The sequence below is a fragment of the Poecilia formosa genome, unplaced genomic scaffold (genome assembly GCF_000485575.1).
Source record: "Poecilia formosa unplaced genomic scaffold, Poecilia_formosa-5.1.2 Scaffold425, whole genome shotgun sequence".
NCBI classification, from domain to species: domain Eukaryota; kingdom Metazoa; phylum Chordata; class Actinopteri; order Cyprinodontiformes; family Poeciliidae; genus Poecilia; species Poecilia formosa.
Genome location: NW_006800364.1, coordinates 107,825 through 127,654, shown reverse-complemented (window position 1 = coordinate 127,654; position 19,830 = coordinate 107,825). Strand labels below are relative to the sequence as shown.

At 37.5% G+C, this 19,830-nt stretch overlaps 1 protein-coding gene across 1 annotated transcript in view; it reads right to left on the bottom strand.

The window, feature by feature from the left end:
* ascc3 (activating signal cointegrator 1 complex subunit 3) overlaps window positions 1–19,830 on the bottom strand; it is a 376,011-nt gene that overhangs the window by 286,152 nt on the left and 70,029 nt on the right. The window lies entirely within an intron of this gene.

The window sequence follows — 19,830 nt, the reverse complement described above, 5'->3', positions numbered from 1 at the left end:
TAGTGGCTCTACCTACAGCACAGCTCTCCACTCATTCTAACAGCTCTCCTCTTCCTGTCACTCTTAGCCTCCCTCCTATTACCTCTTCCACACCCAACCCCTTTAACTCTGCCACCCTCTATGCACCAATTCCTCTGTCTAAGCCATTCTCCATCCTAAGCGATTGCTCTCTCGGAGTACTAATGTGTCTTATTTTGTGTCTCTCACAAGGATTGCCTCCAAATGTGCAGGATTCTCATTTCCACAAGTGATCATGGTGGTATAATTGCAGTCAAGAGCACCACCAGGATAGTTCATGTTTGGTTACAAGCTGATTTGAAGGTGTTTTTAGCACATTTGAAGTTGTAGTCTAATTATGGGGTATTTTTACGATCAAATATCATATCATGAATATACAAATGTTCTACAAACTATGAAGGTTAGAAAGCTCTTAACCAGACTTTTCTTCACATTCCTATAGATGGAATGCTAAGCAACTTGACAACTTCTCACCAAGCATCTTGATTCTTAAAATATGACACCACCACCATGTTACGTCATCAGTGCAAATGACAGCTCCGATGATCTGGCCAAAACTGGCTTCCAGCTTCCAACTAAATACTCTGCTGCTTGTGGCCTTCATTTCCAGACACATGAATCTCTTGGTTGTTTCATGTACGTGGCTGAAAACTAAAGGGGACAGAGCCTTTCAGTCAGTGGCTCTAACACTGCAGCTTTGTTTTGTTGACTATATGAACATTTTTGAAAAGTCAACTGAAAGCGGTTTTACTTTCACAGGATTTTATGTTATGATTTTATTGTGTTTATTGTAATGTTTTGTAGTACAGTGACTTGCGATTTTATGTCTTCGAAAAGCGCATTATAAATAACCTTCACTTATTAAGTCATAAACCGTCAAATACCGACCATTAGGGTTAATTTTCCCTGAAAGGAAAGCCTTGCCTTTAGACTCAACAGAATCTAAGTGAAAACTTCCAAATCACTACAAATTAATATATAACCTCCTGTCAACTGCTGCAAAGTAAATAAAACTGACACTAATCATCAACATTGCTTTCATAACAGTATCAATCTTATAAAACTTCTACTCCTATACAGGAAGGAAAATATCTGCTGTGTCCCCCTGAATGCCTACAGTCCCACTGCAAACTCACACCTCCTGGACGAGAATGTAGCAATAACCACTTATGATTGGAAAGAAAGAACAAAAAACAGCCGTGGTGCGGACTGGTCGTCTATCATGTTGTGTATTTCTCACAGTGTTAGCATGCAGCTGTTGATTAACACAAGGAAAATATTGTTAAATGTGAAGATGGCACCATGGTACCATGACTAATTCAAGGGAATAATGAATTATTACACAGGAATGGAGTGAAGCTTTGTACAGACACAAAAAACCTGATGCTCAATGCAAACCCCATAGGACATGACGTGTATAGATCTCTGAACACCTCATCTGATTAAAAAAAAACACATTAAGATTGTGAAACATATCTTAATGTTTGACTCGGTGATGTTTCACCCTATTTAACGCTTTAACAAATCAATCATTCTGACAGAAATTACCACAAAAAATGAGAGAGATTCTCATAACTATATACTTAACTATATATATTTTTTCTAATACACAGTAAAGCTTCTTTGCAGAAAAGCAAATAAAACAAAAACAAATTGCTTCATTAAAAAAAAAGAAATTACAAGAAAAACATCTAATGTCAAAGTGAAAACTCATTTATACTAAATAATGACAAAACTATGTAACATAAAATTAGTGACTGAATAAATATTCACCACATTCAAGTTAGTATAAAATAAATTTACGTTTTTGGCTGCAATCACAGCATAGAGTATGTGTGGCCAGGTCTCAGACAGCACATCTGGGATCTCAAATATAAAAGAGTGTACAGCTGTCATGATGAAGTTTTGTAGTAGATTTGTACTACAAAACTTTGTAGTAGATTGTGTCACTGCACACAAGGTGTGCAGTGACACAATCAGGATTTGTGGTAAACTAGATGCAGCCTCGTGTGATATTTATCAGCCCCTAAATGCATATTTATATGCATGTTTATATGCATTTAGGGGCATAATATGCAAATTAGTTTTAATACCGAGTAAGCTCCCACTACCTGTTTGAATAATCATGGCAACAGCCTCTGCTTGAGTTTGTTTCCAACTACAGCTAATAACAGCATTTATTGAAAAGTTGCCTTTTACGGCGCACAAGGTCACCTTTACTAAAGAATAAAAGTAATGAAATTAAAAGCAAAATACTAGAAATAAAAAAAACAAAGAAAATAATTTAGAAATCAAAGATTAAATGCTTATTTCAACTGATGAGTTTTCAGCTAGAGAGTCCTTTATATTGAACCAGGAAATCAATTATACCACAGTATGAAGAAATAATATTGAAGCAGGTCCAGATTTAAAATGCCCACAAGTAACTATTTGTAGGCATTTTATTGATATAAAGTTGTTTATATTGTTGTTTAGGTGTTTTTTTTTATATATTAAATGGGTTATATTTTTGTTACTATGCTTTTGTAACAAGTGAATTTCCCCAATGTGGAATTATTAAAAGACTATTTTTTTCTATGTGTTAGGGACTTTTCCGATTGACATATAAGTTGCACATTTACAGAATGGAAATGCTTTTTGTTCATAAAGGCACACTGGTTTCCAGATGGTACCCTGATGGCTATATTAGTGCAGGGTGTACAGAAAATGGATGGACGGATGGAGCTGCAGAGTGGGGGAACCATGTGTATTTGAGCAATATACGACTGGTTAAATAATGACCGATATTCCCAAACCGTCAGAAATTTCCCACTAAAATTCTGAGTTTGCAAGGAATTCCAGCTTTGTGAGAACTACAGCTGGTAATGCATGGTTCCTTTGATTAAATTTGTAATGTGAAGGCAACTTTTGCAAAGAGCTCCAGAATGATGGTCTGCAGAACAAAGGACTTGGTTTACCAGAACAAAGGACTGGTAAACCAGTCCTTTGTTCTGCACGATGTGCTTCATAAAGAGGGTCTCGGCTCTCGGTTATTGAGAACCAAATGCTTCCTGGAGGTGTTCATCCTTTAAATTTTACATAGTCACTGAAGTTTGGCTGTGAAATTTGCACCAGTTTGACACTACAAAGCTTACCTAAAGTTGCTAGTGCTATAATCAAGCAACCTCCACTGCTAAGAGAGAAGTGCTAATATGAACGAGGCGACTGTTAATGTGAATTTAATATTCGGAAGCGTGTCCAACACAGACTGAAGAGTCCTGTCCAATTCCTCTGCCGCCATTGCTAAAACTACAGTTAGATTACAATTCTAAATGCAGGAAGACAATGGCCAGGCTAGGATAATATGAAGCAACTACACAGCAAATCCAGCAGGCCCAAATTAACTCTGTCAGATTTGATTTCAACACTTTTAAAGTGCCTATATAGGTCCACAACAGAAAGTGCTAATTTAACTGTTTTTGAAGAGTTGGGACTTTAACTCTAATCAAGTGTCAAATATCAAATCTGTTGGAGTTAGTCATTTAACACTGAGCAACACTAACTCGGTGTTAGATCTTAAATATCAACTCTCCCAGAGTATTTTTTAAATTCCCAAGAGTTATTTGTAAGTAATATTAAATAGGTATTTTATTTTTTAAAACTTTAAAGAATTCTTTGGAAAATAAACATTTAATAAAGAGGCAACGATTTTCTGAAATGCATTTATTTCAAAACATGCATCATAATTAGAAATACAACTCGCTTTCATTCACATATTGCTTATCAAAAAGTCTAACATATTTCAGCTGGTCAATGCAAAAAACAGTATGCTTAGTACATTTTTCTTCAATACAATATGCATGAAATTGTCCAAAGTACAAGGTGGAGAAAGTAAAGCCTACATCATATCATACATAAAAGTTTGTGTGATATGATATAGTAAATTTTCTTTTAACACAGGTAGACTGCTGGATATTACATGACAGGCCAGCCTGGTATTCAATGCCTTGTTTTCTTACCTAGTTTATATTTTTGTTGAATATCTAATAAGAGACAGGGTCTCTGCACTCCTCCAAAGAGCTGTCCATTCACAGATTGTCTTCGGGTTGTTGGGCTGTCCGTGTCTTTGGCTGGGGACACCAACGTGTCCCCAGCCAAAGACTGTACTGCATTGGACAGTCTTGAGTCTCCAAGTAAGACAGCCAATGTTGGTCTCTCATAACAAACAAAAACATAATGAAAAATGGAACAAAGGAATACATTCTTACTACAACTCAACTCTAACAACAAGTCTCAACTACAGAGATGTTGAGTTTCAGAGATAAACACTTGCATAACCATTTTTGGAGCAAAAATCTTGGAAGAAGCGACGGAGGGCTGAAGGGGTGAGAGGGATTTATGCTGACAACTGGTGATTCATCCTCACACAAACTCATCTTAATATCTACAAAAAAGGGAATAAAATTATTAAAAAATGCTGCAAAACGCATATAAAAAGGCACAACAACTGGAATAAATTATACCGGGTATTAGTGCAGAATATGCTTTCGTCATGAAAAAAGCCTTTTACAGTTTATTAAAGAAAAAAAATCAGGATCAGAAAGGTTGATAAATCTGACCAATATTCATGTAAAAGTTCAACATCATGAAAAAACATACTCCAGATTAATACAGATTTGTTCAAGTTACTCAAGAATTTGACTGAATGTTCACCTGCTGGATTTTGTTTCTCCAACACTTAAACTCCGCAAACATTCGGCATGCTAAACTAAATATGCTAACACCGAGCAATGTGGCGAACGTGACGTGATGTCTATCCTACAGGTTGGTTTCTACTCCAAATAATAGCAATGTCAACCATCTCAGAAAAAAATTACTTACCAAGTGTGGTGAACAACTCAGACAAGCAGAAAGCAAATTGTTCTAAAATGACTTGGCTTCTGTCGCTCCATTGGGAACCTGTGATCCAGAGTCAGTGAATTAACTCCTTCAGTGTTATAGCCGCTGTAAGAGTTCAGAATTAAGAAGTCAAGAGTTATTGACTCCATTTTAACACCTTCAGATTTGATACAGGAATACTTTGTTTTAACACTGGATTTTAACTACCAATATTATACACCCCAGTTACATAAACAGAATGTGGCTATTAGAATAAAATTAACTCTGCTTTTGCACAAAGTCTACTAACACCAAAACATTTAGCACTTTTGAATTTGCTTTGTAATAAACCACTCATCAAGTTCAGAAACCAAAATCCTTCCACAGGCGATGTCCTCCAGCAGTGCCAAAGCCACCATTGTTCCACCATTATGCACACCTTTCTGTTGCCAATTATGGACATGTGTGATTGTCTATGCACCTTGTCCTCCTTAATAATCATCAATCGTGACCTGTTTACAGTTAATCTACTAATCTGAACCCGTTTACTTCATCAGTGAGAATCAAAGTACCCCACACATAAAATGCATTTCAAGCACTTTGGCACACAGACCAATCCGCAATTACATCAATATGCAAGAAAGAAATTATATTTATATTTGAGTGAGGTTTTCCTATCATTTTATTTATATACTTGTGTGTTTGTGTCTGTCCCTGTAATGGTCCCTACATAGTAAGGACCATTTTTCCAACAAATACTATGTTGTGAGGATTGGCTGTTACTTACGAGGCCCAAAGCCTGGATCCCAAAAGATGTGCTACTGTTGGATTAGGTTTAGGCCTAAAGTGTGAATTGAGTTTAGGTTAGGTTAGATTAGGCATAACCTAATCAAAGTTAGGTTTTGAGTAAAGGTCAAGGTTAGGCTATAGAAATAAATGAAAAATGAATGGAAGTCAACGTAAAGTCTCTGTGAAGATAGAAAAAGACACTGTGATTGTGTGTAACCTGTATAAGATTAAATGTAGTTCAGTTTCATCTTCTAAGTTTAAACAATAAAACATTGAAATTACAAAAACAATGGGTCTGCTTCTCCTTGGGTTAAATAATTGAATGGAGTCAGATTTCATTGGATTTAAGTGAGTTTAAAGACTCCAACATATTTCATCCGAAGTGCCGAAATCAGTTCTCATTGATGTAGATACGTGCTGAAAATTATATAATTCTTTTCGCAAAGAGGAATCCACCTGCCAAGCTCCACACCAGGGCCAAGTCAAACTATGAGTGCAATGATGTCCAAAGAGTTCATTTATTAATTTGGTTTCACCTGACCAGCCTATTTTCTCCCACTTACTTATTTGTTTTGTGGGAGAAACTATACCTGATATTTTCTTCCTGAAACTCCTTGGGAGTAGTCTTTCTACTTTTGACCTGTCTATCAGAAATCCTATGAAGGGCTGCTGGTTAAGGCTGGTTAATCAGGAAAACATGTTCTTTCCCCATTTCCAGCTTATGGACCAACAGTGTTGGCCACTCTCAGTCTGTTTCGCAATAATAAGATTTTTTCTGTTGTCGTTAGGCCTCATTTCCTTTAAGTGTTATACCACTCTGCAACAATTTGGTAATTACAGTCATATGAAAAGGTTTGGGCATCCCTAAGATTCTTTATTACTTTCATTTCCAAATCTTTGGCTGTCTGGATCAGCAATTTCAGTTTGATATATCAAATAACTGATGGACATGGTAATATTTCAGCGGTGAAATTTTTTTTTTTTGATTAAAAAAATAAAGTGCAATATGAATGAAGACAAAATTTGACGTGCCTAGATTTGGACAACCTTGTCATTTCTGTTGATTTGAATAGCTTTAAACTTTTTAACACCGATTCACTGGAACATAAAATTGGCTTGGTATGCTCATTAAGACTTGAATGTCATAAGAAAATATATTTGAGGTGTCCAATTGCAAACTGTTCTCTGACAACTTGACAACATGGGGGGCTAAAAAACTCTCAAATTACCTGAAAAGAAAAATTGTTCAACTACACAATTTCGGGGAATTATATAAAAAGTTATCTCGACAATTTCAGCTGTCAGTTTCCACTGTGAAGAACAGTGTAAGGATATTGAAGATCACAGATGCGTTATTGTTAAGCCCAGAAGTGGCAAGCCAAGCAAATATCAGAAAGACAGCGAAGAAGGATGATGAGAACAGTCAAAGACATCACACAGACCGGCTCCAAGGACCTGTAACATAATCTTGCTGCAGATGAGGTCAATTTCCATAGTTCAACAATTCAGTTCATTTTGCATGAGGAGAAGTTAAATGGGAGAGTGATGATGCAGAAGCATTTTCTGCACACACGCCACTAACAAGCACGTGTGTGAGTTATCTAAAACCAACAGAGGATATTTTTTGTAGTAAAAAATATCACGTTAATGGGAAATGTAAAACATTATTACTGAAAGACATTGTTGACAATGCTTAAACATATAAGCATTGTCAAGTAATCAGCCAGTGGGTCTTAAAACATGATGCATGATGTAATGCTGGTCACATTTAGAGCTGACGCAAAGTAAAAATAAACTAAGCAACTAAGCGCACTGAATTGGGGCCCATAAATGTTAACATTTTAACAAAGACCCCAGATCTAGAATTTTAACGTTTGTTTATTGAGATTGACAGTGCTGTTAAATTTGATTTAAAGGTTTCAGTATAGATAAATTAAAAGATTTTAAATTGCTTAACATTTAAGCAGCAGTTCTCAGAGATTATTTTTTTAAAAACAGGAGACTAGCCCCATAGAGAAACATCTGAAACAAAGGGAAATTACGTTCCAACTGCATTTGATGTTCGCAAATTAGAGAAGCCTGCACGTTAATTGCCGGGTGGGCAGAAAGAAGGAAAAGAAAGTAGGAAGAAAAAAAGGATATAAAGAAGGAAAGAAAGAAGTATTTTTACTTCTAAAGTGACTGCTGGAAGTAGCTGTAAAGACAAACAGCTACTTCCAGTTGTAGAGGTAATGGGAGTGACAAAACTTCTGAGTAAAATGTCAGTTTTAAATTCACAAAGCCAGTAACCAACAAGTCAATATTCACAAGAGTTAGCATCTCTTCAGAGTAACTAACTCTAAAACAGGCTACTGAAAAACAAACCCCAACAACTAATAACTTGAAGTGATCAAAAATGCTTCAGAAACTAAACTACAATCAGATTGAGATAACAATCACTGATTGGATCATTTGAAAATGAAATGATACCTTGATGTGATGTTCCTAAAATGTTCATTCTGACAGAATGTGTCTCCACTCCCAGTAAAATGTGGAAAGGAGCCACTGAGAGAATCTGTTGTCTTATAAAAATATGAATGCCAAGCTGTGAACTGCAATTTAAAAGCTAATCAGCAAGACACAGGCATTCCTTCTAAATCCCACTCTTACTCATGGCATGCAAATAGTAGAAAATTTAATCAGCCTTTTTTAACCCCTCGTGACTTTACCCTCAGTCGTCAAGGCAACACTAATCTCAAAGCTGTCTGCCAAGTGAAATTTCTGAGGCTGATCTGGGTTCTTCAAAATTTCAACACCAGCTGAGTTTTAAAGTACCATATAAGCATAAATACAAATGCAACTGGTTCTCTTTGGTTTGAAACATAACAAAATAGCTAGTCATTCTGCTAGTTAAGTTGTCGACTAACAATTACAGAAACCATTTTACACATATTTAATACAGAAGAAAACATTTACAAGGTAAAGAGACGGTAAGGTGGAATGTGAAGCACTGTGGAGTCCTCTGGACTTCAAAAAGTGCAAAACATGTACAGACTGTTCAAGTACGATTTTACCAAACAGCAGACACCAGCCAGAAGTAACTGTCTTTAATGAGTCCTTGCTATTGAGATACAAATATTGAGGAGGCGGGGGTGCTTAATCACTTTGCTTCAACACTAATAAAAGCTAAGGAAAGAATGACAATAAATGCATGGTAAGGTAAGGTAATTTTATTTATATAGCACATTTTCAGCAACAAGGCAATTCAAAGTGCTTTACATGAGTTAAAAGGAAATACAAACAAAATAAACCAAAGAAAAGAAAAAAGAGGAAAGAAAACTAATCTAATGTTCCAAAGCAGTAGTTCCCAAACTTTTTCTTCTGCGCCCCCCCCAGTGGTTTCCAAACATTTTCTGCCCCCCCCCCATGGATTACAAATGGCTGTCTGATTGAACAACGCGCGCACACGTGTGTGTGTGTGGGAGAGGGGGGATTCTTAGAGATTCCCTGTCTCTAAGAATGGGGGGGAGGGGGAATCGACTTTTTTGGGGACAAAATGAATGTACGCAGCTGAACATAGACAACAACATCGGTAGCCTACAGGCTACTTCTTAAGCTTAAGGTTCTGTATTGATATTAGCTAGTCATCTTTTAGCTAACATTACCTGCATCCAGCAGCTTTACACAACTCAGTCGGTTAGGTTGAGGGGAAAACTGTGAAAAGTTCTTTGCGCTTTGCTGGTTTGCTGGGTTAGGGTTCTAACAAACCTGCATAGCTCTGTACAGCATTCACGCCCCCCTGCAATGGCATACTTGTGAATACCGCATGCAGTATTGGGGATAGTTTGTCCTGGAATTTTGTTTAAAGAATTCAACAGGGAATCCATCTGGACCGGGAGCTTTGTTGCTTTGCATGCTTTTCATGGCAGCAACAATCTCTTCTATGGTTAGAGGCAGGTCAAGTTCCCTAGCAACATTTGGGTTTATCACAGGGAACTTGAGACTGTCAAGAAACTGATTCATTTCAGTGGGATCAGCTGGAAATTCAGATTTAAATAACAAGGAGTAAAATGACTGAAACAATGAATTAATAGTAGTGGGTTCCTGATGCAAAGTGCCGGACAAGTCCATTATCTGTGGGATCATATGCGAAGCTGCCCGACAATGAAGCTGATGAGCTAGAAGTCGGCTAGCCTTATCACCATGTTCATAATAAGTGGAGCGTGATCGTAAGAGAAGTTGTTCTGCATCATTGGTGGTGATAAGATCAAATTCAGTCATCAACCCGTTGTTTAAGTAAACTTTATGACGGGGAAACAGCAATTTGTTGATCCAGATTAGTAACATTAGCGCTAAGTTCTAGCAGTTTTGCTTTACACGTCGTATTCAAATGGGCGGAATATGAGATAATTTGTCCTCGTAAAAATGCTTTTAGTGATTCCCAAAGTAAAGAATATGAAACTGGATTTCTCTCATTCTGATTTATTGCAATAAAATCATCAATTTGAGCTGCGATAAATGTGTTGAACCTTTCATCTGAAAGAAGTAAAGGGTTGAATCTCCAAGGTGTGACATACTGATGTTGAAAAGCAAACTTAATACCTAATGAAAGAGCAGCATGATCAGAAATGACAATGGGGTGATAATTAACAGCTAGAACATCTGGAATTAGCTTAGTGTCAACAAAAAAGTAATAAATACGAGAGAAAGACCGATGCAAGTGGGAAAAGAAAGAAAATTTATTGGTTTGGGGATTGTAAAATCTCCAAGGATCAATGCAACCATTTTTTGACATGAAATCTGAGAGTGATCTAGACATTAATGAAGGGACCAATCTGCACAGGTCAGACCAATCTAAATTGGGATCGATGACACAATTCATATCACCGCCTACTATAAGGAGATTATTATCTAAAGAGGGAAGACATTCAAATAGCTTACTCATAAAGTTTGGAGATTCAAAATTGGGGGCATACATATTCACCAACAGAATTGGGACATGAAATAAAGTACCAGTGACAATTAAGTATCTGCCATTTTTATCCGATATAATTTTAGAAGCTGAAAACTGAATTGATTTACCAACTAAAATAGCAACCCCCCTGGCTTTAGAGTTGAAATCTGAATGAAATACATCAGAAACCCAAGGACATTTTAGCCTGACCTGATCTTTGGTGCGCATATGGATTTCCTGTAAAAACACTAGGTCGTCCTCGGCGTGTGGTCAGGGAAACAGAAAAGCGTGTGTCTCCAATCATGATCCGCTGCTGGGTCCTAGCTCAAACTGTGTCCACACAGTCCGAATGATAATGCAGGCGAACAACTCTCCAGGTCGCTCTCCAGTTTTTGGCTTCAGTTGGAGAGTAGGATCGACACAGTCCACTAAGGGCTCCTTCTCCAACTGAAAAGCTTCCTTAAGCAAAGTGAAAATGGCTGTAGATGAGGTGGAAAAATGCCTATCAGCCACAAATTGTTGCGGCAAGATCTGGCCTCCAGGTCATCACATTTATTGTCTAATCTTTTAAATCCGTAGACAGCTGTTCCACCTTAGCCTGTAGGGTAGTGATATTGTCTGTGCATGTAGAGCATGATGTCTCCAACTCGCCTACGGTGTCCTTCAAGGCGCGCACATCCAACTGAACGGATGTAATGTTGCTAGTTAATTCCGACTTAACTGCCACGAGCTCGGCCTTTATACACTTGGCAAGTTTTCAATAAGAGCTGCTTGGAGTTCGGTTTTGAAAATGAGTGTCATTTCAACCCAGAGTGCAGATAGCAGCCCGATCTGAAAGGCCGAGGAAAGGGAACCATCAGCGAGTTCCTCCAGGCGAGAAGGAGAATCACCATGAGGCGGAGATGTAGCATGAGAAACAGGCCTGTCGCTATGCTGACAATTTGGGTTTTGGAGGCATTTTGGTCGAGAAAAAAGCCAAAATTTGAGACAGGTGTTTAAAAGAACTTACTACAAAATTTAAATCTCTAGAAATACAGCACATGGAAAATAATAATGACCACACCCTACTACAAATAGGAGAAACAAGACAAGCCCTAAACTGTTTATATGAAGACCACATAGAGAAAAAAGCAAAATTTATTAAACAGAATTATTATGAAAATGGACTAAAATCAAAGAAATTTCTTGCCTGGAGAATACGTAAAGAAACAAATTAATAAATTTATACAGAAAATTAAAAATCCAACCGATAAAAAGACATACCGTTCTCTAAGAGACAATAAAAAAATCCTTTGAATTATACTACACTCATTTGTGCACCCAGCGTCACGCAGTAGATCCATCCTCAGTGAGGGCATTTCTTGCCTCACTGGATTTACCATCAATAGGAACAGATCAAAAGGATAGGCTTACACAACAAATAACTGAGGAGGAGATTAATAAAGAAATTTCAAAAATGAAAGGGAATAAGATGGCAGCTGAGGACAGCTACCCGGCAGAGTGGTATAGACACTTCCGAAAATTTTTCACTCCACTGCTTAAGGATTGCTTTAATCATGTACTTTCTAGAGGGGAAACACCACTATCTTGGAGAAGATCAGTGATCTCGGTGGTTCCTAAGCCGGGTAAAAATAAAACAGAATGTGGTTCATACAAACCAATATCAGCTTTAAACATTGATTACAGGATATTTGCAACAATACTGGCTAAAAGGCTGGAAATAATAATCCCAGAAATTTCAGACACAGATCAGACCGGTTTTGTTCACAACAGGCAAACCCATGACAATGTAAGATGGGCTCTTCACCTCATAGATTGAATGAAAAACACAGAATCAATAGCTGTCAGTTTAGATGCAGAAAAGGTGTTTGACTCAGTGTGTTGGAACTATCTTTATTTAGCTTTGGAAAGATTTGGCTTTAAAAATCAAATTATAGGTTGCTTTCGGTCTCTGTATGAGTCACCCTCTGCTAGGATTAAGATTAATGGGATTTATCAAATACAATACAATTAGGAAGGGGCTGTCGCCAAGGTTGCCCTCTCAGCCCCACATTGTTTGAGCTTCTTATTGAGCCTCTAGCACAGGCCATCAGAGAACACAAGAAGATTATGGGTGTAACCATTAAAGGCACAGTGCACAAGATATGCCTCTATGTTGATGATGTGCTCGTAATGCTAACTAGCCCGGAAGTCAGCCTACCTAATCTTCTTTCTTTATTCAAGACATTCGGCACTTACTCAGGGTATAAATCAAATCTACACAAAACAAGTTCTCTCATTTAACTATCAACCGTCAGTAAGAATTCAGAAAATGTTCAGGTTCAAATGGCACAATACATCTATAAAATATCTGGGAGTTAAAATTCCTGCAGAGTTAGCCAACCTTTTTGAATGCAATTACATCCCACTGACAGTAGAGATTAGGGCAGATTTACAGCGTTGGTCATTATTACCCATGAATCCACATAATCGAATAGATAAAAGATGAACCTTTTAACAAGGGTTCTTTATCTTTTTCAGGCTCTGCCTACAAAAGGTACCCGACAAACAATTCCACGGCTGGGATAGAATAATCCCAAATTTTATCTGGACTAAACAAAAACCGAGAGTAAAATTCCAGACACTATAACGTCAAAAATAAGGGGTGGATGGGCTTTACCACACGCAGAGGGCTATTCCAGAGCAGCGCAAATGAGAGTGTTAGTTGGTTGGTATGACCCAACATGTGAAGCTAAATGGAAAGAGAGACTTGTCTTACAGTGATATACCTCTACAATCCTGGCTCGGAAATCATTATCTTATTAAAAAACATGCAGATTCTGACCTATCCACGATTGGGATAACGATACTTTTATCCTTATGGATAAAAGTATCGTTAGACATATGGCATGCAATATTAAAGCAAGTAAAAATTGAAAGAAGTGCTCGGATTTTAAGATGGCCTGCTTATGATAGAGATTTTCTCCCTGCAAGAATGGATAAGAGATTTACACAGTGGTCACAAAAAGGTATAACAAGTTACTGGAAAATAACAAGCAATAGTGAATTAAAAAGTTTTAAACATAAATTACTGATTTAAACTGTTGAATGGGTTCAAAGCGCAATAAGTTTGTACGCTGCATAATTAGACCATGTACTGGTGTCACACCAGGAATTAAAATCAAGAAGCATGAATCTTAAATGACTCCAGAAAAACTTTAGTGGACGAGTGTGCATGACTTAAAATAGTTGAAGGATTATTGTAACAAAGCCAGAGCTCTTCCCTCTAATCTCCAACTTACCTTGAATAAAGATTAGAAGATAGCTGTGGCAATGATAAATTAACCATTAGATATTGGTGTTATCTTTTCACAAATATCACTAAAAATATCTAGCACCTATGCTGAGCACATAAAGGATAGGACAAACAAAAGAAGGAAAGCATTGAAATAGAATGCTTGCGAAAATCATACAACAGTGTGTATTTGTGTCACCAAGTCAAGCAGCCCAATTCATGCATTCTATAAGTTTTTTGTCACATATAATGTTGCATGACCCATGGTATCCCCTAATGTATTATGCTCAGCATTCCTTGTTTTTATTTACAGGGCTTAAAGTTAAAAAAAAATCCTGAGCCTGAAAACTTATAGTGGTGATAGAAATTAACTATAGCGTTGCTATTGCCACAGTTTAATAAAAAGTGTCTTTGAATAGTGCAAACAATTGCTTCTAACAATACTAATCGTCATGTGTTTCACATCATGTGTTGATTTTTCACTGTTCAGCGTCGGATTCTCTGTTTTTATGCCATAATTCACATCTAGTTCGTCGCTCCGTTTTATGTCCCGCTTCTCCTGTTTCAGAGTTTTGCGTAATGTGCGCGTCGTTTTTTTTGTTTTTTTTTACCCCATAAGGTGCAGGGCGTATCGATGGGGAAAAGACAGACTGACATAAACCTTTTAAAACAACGGAAACAATTTCGGTATTCTGATTATTGAAATTTAAAAGTGTTGTGGCAGTACCGTTGTTCTATCACACCCGTTTTATACCGGACCACTTACAGCACCGGTGTTAACGCTATAAAATGAACGCTCTCTATCGTGGTATCACCATGGAGGGATTTCTTTATTTAAATGGGTTCATTTTTCAGAGGGATACAAAGTGAGGGTATCGTGATTTTAGTAATTACATGTTTATAAGAGCGATTTTCTGTTGTCCTTCCATGGAAGCGGGCAGCATCCAGACGGAAATACAACACTTTTTAATATAAGTTGCTGTTTTGACATGATCACAGAACTGCCAAAACATATGTACAAAAATCCTCAATAAAACATAAAATATTTGAAAATCAGACACCAGACAAAGTGAATCACAGCAACGTCATGAGCCGGTGTAATACTGAACTGATGCTGTGAAGCTACCAGTAGCAGCAGAACGGAGCAGCGCCAAGAAGCTACAAACACTGAACAGAAGAAGAAGAGCTGCCATTGATACAGTTGCAGCCAGGCATGATTTAATGTTACACAATGCAGTTTTAGGAAGTTGCTCAAAGTCTAAACTGGTATTGATGTGATTGTAAGGTGTAAAGTTTACCTTCGACCAAACGCCCCCCAAAGAAATCAAAGCGCCTCCCTTTTGTAAAAATTTCTGCCAACTTCCCACCTTGTCCCCTTTCCTCTAGCCATGCCCGGCGCCACCTGTTTTTAATTCCTTTCTCAAGTAAATGTGTTTCTTTACTGGGTGAGACAAACTCCATCTTCTTTCATATCGCATTTGATTTAACCGCCGAACTGATCGCATGCGCTTCTTCTCTACAAACCGTCTTACAGTCATTGGTCAAGAACACGGGAGCTAGAATTCTGATTGGCAGACATCTTTGTCTATTATCTATAGCTTAGTTGAGGCAGGCCATTTGGTCCAATGCTCACTTTGCTTGAAAAGCCAGAAGTCTGGCCCCCAGACGGAGCACTTTAAGCCCTGTATTTAACAAAAAAAAAAAAAAAAACACTGACTAAAATATTTTTTAATACATCAGTAACCAGCCTGCCTTGTAGTCGCGCAGTTGGTATGACCCAACAGTTTTTTTGTGTGTGTTTTTTTTCAGGGCCATAATGCTTCAAACTGAGCCATATCAAATGCCTTCTCTACCTCCAGTCAGGCAGAGTTGCTCTGCGCATCCATGAGGAGACCAGAAAAACTCCTAGTCCAAAATAAATATTCTCTGTGGTGTTTATTACAAACTCAACAGTCAAGACATGGAAAAGCTTGGCCTCTGCTAGTGCCACATTAACTAAATCATCCTGTTTATCCCTCTGTATTCCAACACAGGGATGAGCAGTGTTGAAATACAGTGTAGTTCCTCAATGAGGGCTGGTCCAATGTTGTGTGAGGTCTTGAACTCCTGCTAAGAACATCAGCATCACTAATAGGGTTTCAGTATAGATTTGATGAAACCTGGGAGAGGAGAGTGGGGGCTAGTTTAATTGGTCAAGCTGAAAACCAATCAGTGAAAAATGTAACTTGCTGAGATAAATATATCTTCACAAATACATTATTTGTTAAACAGAGCTAAAACTCAAAAATTAAACTCAGCATCAGATTGTAGCTATGGTAATAAAACAATCTATAAAGACTAAAGGTGTGCCGATCGATCGGCCACCGATTATAATCAGCCGATTTCCGTGAAAAAGTGTATGATCGGTGATCGCCGATCACGGTCTCTTGTTGCCGATCACCAAAATGATCACCTGTATCTCACTTCTCAGCCTGCATGTGCAGCTGATCTCCTTTTCCCTTCACACAGCGCAAGCGCGCGGCAACAAGTGTGTAACTATAATGCTGAGTGTGAATGGGGAAGTTTGCATGTTGTGGCGGAAAATTACCTCTGAAAATTACACAACGAATATAATATGACATTTAAAAAACAAGAACTTGACGGAGTTTGGCTACATCGAGGCTCAAAGCAAGGAAAAATTGACATCTGGAGCGGCCAGATAGCAAGTAAAGCAGTGCACAACTACTAACACCCAGATTAGCTTGATGGTCAGAAAGTTAAACAAATAACCCAAAAAATAATTTAAGTTTTTGAGCTAGCGGTCAAAGACGCTGGTTCTGCTCTCGCTGTTGAATTGTTGCTATGCACTACTGGTAGTAATATTTCACATAATACATAGCGCCGTTTCTGCTCCACCCAGAAAGTCTGCTTAAAGCTGCAGCATGTAACGTAAACAACAACAACAACAAAGATTTCACATATTAAAACTTTCGCTATGTCCAAACATGAGAGATAATTTTTGAAAAAATAAAAAATAATAATAATCAATCTCCTTTCCCTCCTCCTGTGTTCTGCAGAATTACTCTGCTCAGTCAGAAACAACCAATCAGAATCAGCAGTAATCAACTAGCCATGCTATCAGGAAGGATTGATTCAGTAACCCATGATTATTTATTTTGATGCAACCTGCATTTGACTTTGAATGAATGTTTCCCTCTTTTGCTAGACATTATTTGATATTGGCAGTGTTTTGAGACTTATTTGACTCGTGTATAATTTAGGGTACAGAGAACCCTAAATTCTCTGTACCTAAATTCTCAACCCTAAATGTTGTTTAACTGGTTGCAACATTTAACAGTTGTTCTTTTGACTGAGTAGCTGCTGTATTGTGCCTGCAAGTATGTTGCATGTTTATGTTAATTAGGTGAATTTATTAAATTGTTTTAATTTTGCCAGATCACATAGTATAATTTATAATTAACGCAAAAAATAAACAGTCAATCCAGGCGATCGGCAGAGATCGGCCTCATGGGTGATCGGTATCGGAATCGGCAGCAAAAAACCTGATCGGAGCATCCCTAATAAAGATTGTTCTTTGCACTTTTACAAAGTAAAAATACCAGCTCCAAAATATTTTGTCTATGCTAAAACCATTAAATAAAAATTAACAGCATTGTCATTCTCAATAAACAAATGTTAAAATTCTACATCTGTGGTGTGGGTTAAAATGTTAGCATTTATAATGGTCCTTTGAAGGCCTGGGTGCTTTAGGAAGCTGTTCAGTTCATTTATGCCTTGGGTTGGCTCTAAATGTAACCAGGATTACATTGTGTTTTAAGATTCACTGGCTGGTTTGTTATTTTTAAGATGGATAACACAATCTGCACCGTAATCAGCGAGTCATTTATAAACCTAGTTTAATATGTCTTCTGCAAGGTAAGAAACAGCTACGTGTTGGTGGTTGGTACTGAATGTCCTGTGGCAGATGGCTCTTTCTATGCCTAATCATAAGTGCAAAAGTAGAGCATAGTGAGGAAGCATAATGACTGGTAACCTGCAAGTTAGAACTTAATGCTATTTTGAACTTTGCTCTGCTTTTTCATTATACTGAAATACATAAAAGGGTATTATTTACAGTTTCAATCCCCTCCAAACCTTGTTGTCTGTATTTATTTCATACACATGTATAATATCTTGCCATTCAGATAATGTCAGTGCTGGACTTCATCTATTATTTTAAAACGGAATCCTCATCAGTAACTGAGAATGAATTTATATTATGTTATTATTATTAGGGTATTTTTTTTTGATAATCAAGTGATGCCCTAGTTTACTCATTTTTGGCTAAAATACTAGTCTTATTATTAAATGCCCTAATCAATCATATATAGTCATTCACAGACATAACTAGACTCCTGTTGCACAATAGAATGGAATAGAAATAGCCTTTATTGTCCCTAAGTGGGAAAATTCAGTTGGCTTGGAGGATTAGTGCAATTGGCTTGTGCCAAATTTCCACTGAAACTACTTTAAAAAAAGATTTTAAAAAACAAACAAACAAAAAATAGGACAACACCCTTTCCAAATGTTTTGTGAAGTTTAAAGAGATCTCCAAGGTCAGCTCTAATTGTTATGAAAAACAAACAATGACTTACACATGCTTCTATTGTGCAAATACAGAAGAGTATGAAGATTGAACTTATAGTCTAAGCAGTCACGTTTGGTCATAAAACATCATCTCTATCCTACATAAAATAAATATCTAGGATGGCAGTAGGTGGAATTCATGCCATACAAGGCAGGCTTCGAAGTAAAAATTAAATTCACTCAAGATGACTGAAATGACAGGAAATGTGTCAGTACCACATGTGCATCAGTATAGGAGAAAAAGTTCATGCAAACCGTAAAAACAGATCAGATCCCAAAACTGCCATGTTGTCTCACCTGGTAGATATCCTGTCTTTTCATTTGGGAGGGAAAGAAAGGAGTCAACAATAGTTGTTCTGCTCTGCAGGAGGGTGGATATCATCTCTAGGCCCTCTGGTCCCAGCAGTTCAAACAGCTGAGGGAAAATAGAGATAGAAGGGGTGTTACACTCTGTAGCCACACGCATCAAAACATGTAAACACATCCAATGGTGACCAACAACCAACACAGTGCTTCTGCCAAGGCTGAACACCTGGTAATTACCATCCGTCTGATGCAGAATATGCTCCGCTGGTTAGCCTCACAAACATGGCCACCTGGCACTTAGAGACTCACAGAAAAACAACAACAAATCCTGCACAGAGTCACAGCAATAATCTAAATACTCAGCAAAGTTTCTTTGCTGAGTATTTAGATTATTGCTGTGGTAACACTTTATTAGAAGGGGTGTGCATAAGACTGACATGACACTGTCATAAACATAAAGAAGTCTTTATGAATGTTTATGACAGTTGTCATGAAGTGTCATTCGGTAAATAATGACACCTTTAATGTAAAGTTGCTCTAAAAGTTGCATTGAAAGTCCATTAAAATGCCATCTTTGCATTAAAAGTGTCATTATTCATTATTTACAAAATCATGCAAAGTTGGCACTTTTGATGCAACTTTTAGAGCAACTTTGTATTAAAAGTGTCATTATTTACCGAATGACACTTCATGACAACTGTCAAACACATTCATAAAGACTTCTTTATGTTCATGACAGGTGTTATGTCATGTTTATGACAGTGTCATGTCAGTCTTATGCACACCCCTTCAAATAAAGTGTTACTGAAACTCCGTTCATTCTACTTAAAGGACAGTTAATGTGAATGTGTATAGTTTATACCTGGAAATGTTTCCTTGTGTTACTTTCAAAACTTAGTGTTTTAGTCTTTTAATTCTAAACATGAAAATTCTAGATCAGTGTTTCTCCCCCCTGGTCCTCACCGCCCCCCTGTCCTGCATGTTTTAGGTATTTCCCTTCTGCCACACCTGAAACGTATCTCTGGGT